This window comes from Kryptolebias marmoratus, linkage group LG17 (genome assembly GCF_001649575.2).
Source record: "Kryptolebias marmoratus isolate JLee-2015 linkage group LG17, ASM164957v2, whole genome shotgun sequence".
In the NCBI taxonomy this organism is placed as follows: Eukaryota; Metazoa; Chordata; class Actinopteri; order Cyprinodontiformes; family Rivulidae; genus Kryptolebias; species Kryptolebias marmoratus.
Window position 1 is genome coordinate 5103170 of NC_051446.1, and position 3337 is coordinate 5106506.

Sequence of the window (3337 nt, forward strand, 5' to 3'; positions counted from 1 at the left end):
CTGCCCCCTATATGTCAAGAGGACAAATAACACCTTTTCTGTTCAAATTGCCAACCCGCCACAGTGGCGTGTGTGTTGATCAAATTTACCCGCCACTTCAAATATTTACCCGCATTTGGCCGGTGGCAGGTGCTAATTTCCACACCTGCCGCCCGCACTTGGCTATGATGGCGCAGGGCCGCTCACCTGCCTTAGGTTTAGGAGCTGGGATGCGGTAAGAGCGACCCAACAGCGGCTCTTCTGCGAAACCAAAGGCCTCTTTTAACAATCAAGAGATGGCAGCCGTGGAAGCCAACATCGGGTCATCCTCCGGAACACCAATGATGTGGATGTTTTGACGCCGGCACCAGGACTCCAAGTCATCACATCTATCCTCCAACTTCGCTACAGTTTTAGAAAAATTGTCCACTTTTTCCTGGAGGCTGATGATTTCATCAGTGCAGGTGGATAAGGATTTCTCCATCTTAGCAACCGTTACCTTTAGCCCCATGAAGCTGTCCTGCACTGCAGATAGACTAGTGGACAACTTCTTTTTGAAGGAGAGCAGCTTGGACTTAATTGAAGAGAGACTTTCATCAAGGATAGCATGAAATCCATTTAAAGTGTAGCTGCAAAGTCATCACGAAGAGCCACCAGCAGCTCTTTTTTAAGATCGATGACAACGCTAACTGTGGCGGCCTCGGCAGTAGCCTCCAACCCTGGTGAATAGGACTCAGCACAGGTTGGAGATTGACCACGAGGAGCAGGCTGCAGGTGAGACTGGATCAAGTTTCCTCCTTTAGTTGGTTTTGGTGGCATTTTAATGACCAAACCAAAAAATATACTATCCGGAAATCTCTTAAGCATCGTTTGAGGTTGAAGCAGAGAAAAAGTGCCAGGCAGTAGTCGAAAAAAGAGCCAGCTTTGCGGGAGCTCACCAAAATACAACTTGCACTATGCAGCCATTAGCTGTAAGTCCACTTGAAACTAATTTCTAATAATTTCAGCTGTTATGACTCACCAACCAACTCTCCCAGTACATATAAGCTTCTTGTTTTCACTCAGTCTAAGGGAGGGTGGGCTGATAAAATGTATCCCTTCATCCCTTTCCTGCAATAAATCTTTAATCTTATATCTTTGTGGCATGGTCCTTGCTAGTGAATATATTTAAACACAATATATAAATGGCACAGTCAAAAAAATAAAAATAAAAAAACCCTTCAGCCAACTAATGTGGTAAACGTGTTAGGAGTCATTTCTGAGACAATGTTCCTAGAACTGATTTAAAAAACTATGGAAAAATTACAAAGTTGTGTCCCCAGTTCTGAAAAATGACATGTATAGAACAAGACTGACTGACAACCGATGAAAAAACAGATTAAATGAGATCACGTTCTATTAAGTCCTCACAGGTAACACTCCATGAATATATATGTCCTGAATATTTGTCCTATGTAGTACTCCTGGTCAATCTCAATTTTTGGTCATTTGTAACTTCCCTGGTCACTCCTGGTTTTGTTTATATTTAATGAAGAATTGTTTTGAATTTGAACCTGCCTGTCACCTGCTGCCTGCATCATGGCTCCACAACCAACCTCCAACACATTTGTTATACCTATTCTGAACCAGTAGCTAAAAACAATCGGATAAACATAGTGAAGAATAAAATCTTAACAGGATTTGTCATGGCAAATGAAGTTAATATGTTAACTTATACTTCTTGGTCTGTTACGTTTTATCAGCCCACCCTCCCTTACCCTCTACCCCTTTTACCTCATCTCCCTTCATCCAATTACCCCTTTCCTTCCCTTCATCCCTACAGCCATTCATCCTTATATAACCATGCTTTACTCCTTTTGCTGCAGGTTCTGTCTGGGGTGGTTCTATACGGACTTGGGAAATAAAGGAACTAATGCCCCTTTTCTACCGGTTCTAATTAAGAAGTCCTGCTCTACTCCACTCTACTCTGCTCGGCTCTATAAAGAATGCATCACGTCTCCACTGGCCAGTTTGGTCGGTAGCAGAGGAACACCTCCTTGTGCTGTGGGGGGCGGGGCCGCAAGTTTCGGTTGTGCTACTGAAACTTGGCGCAGTTTGTGGAGACAACGAAAGCACTATGGACAACTTTGGCCCTGTGTTGTGGCTGTTTTTTAAACTTATGGGGATTCTCCTGAGACTTCAGGAAGAGAGGCACAGTGGAAGAAATGCTCTGGATACCGCGATTGTTGCATAGAGTAGGACAGCTGTTATCCGCCGGAGATTTCAGGCTTTACAGCGCCTTCAGCTGGGGGACAGATGGCATAAACGTTGCAGGGAAAGCTAACGCTGTTGTTTATATTCCTACCGTTTGCTCTTTATGCTTGCATCTGGCCACATCCACAACCAATGAGTGAACAGGAGCTAAGCTTGCACCACCTACGAAGCAGGGCCGACCCAGCTGGCCCTACTCCTGTGAGGATTTGGATTTTTGTGTTTTCTGTTTTGTTTTCTTTTTTATTTCTTGTTGTTATTTTCAGTTTGGTTTTTTCCTGTTTGTATTGTGCCCTGTTATCACTCCTCCTCCGTCTCTCTTTTGTCCTCCTTGCCACGCCCATCTCCACCTGTCTATCATCATCTCCACTCACCTGTTTCCACTTCCCTCATTACCCTCAGTATTCAAAAACCCGTTTATTTCTCCCACTAGTCGTCGGTTCATTGTTTGTCGTTTGTCATTTGCTGTTGTTCTCTGTACCTTGGTTCTTTGTTGTCCTACCCTGCCGTGTTCTTGGATTTTTGTTCTTTTGAGTTGCTGCAACGTCAGCTTTTGTTTTGTTTTTTTTTCTTTATTTAATAAATTAGTTTATTTTACAATGAGTCTGCGCTCAGGGTTTGATCCTGACAACTCTGAAGCAGGGACCCAAAAAGCAGGGACCGGCTTTGAAAAAATGCTGGTGGAAGCGCGCACAAAGCAAGCGGAGTAGAGTGGAGCCGGGACCTTAAGAGTCTGTAGAAAAGGGGCAAAAGTTTCCCAAAGACTATACCCCCACACTGAGTCTTTATCTCTCTCGCCCTTCAGCATTCTCCCCAGATGACCAAGGCAAGCTCGTTCATCCCTTCAACACTTCATCCCTTCATCCCTTTCCTGCAGTAAATCTTTAATCTTATATCTTTGTGGCATGGTCCTTGCTAGTGTAGGGATCTGAAGTTTTAGCCCCGCCTTGGGGCGGCTCCTCCAGCCTTTCCCTTCACAGGTGATCCAGATCCAGCTAATGAGAACTGCTACTACTTAAGCCTTCAGCTGAGACCAGACCTTCGCTGGAGCATCAAACCTACTGGGTTAGATTCTCAGCCACAGTCTCTAACCTAAATTGGTTATTTT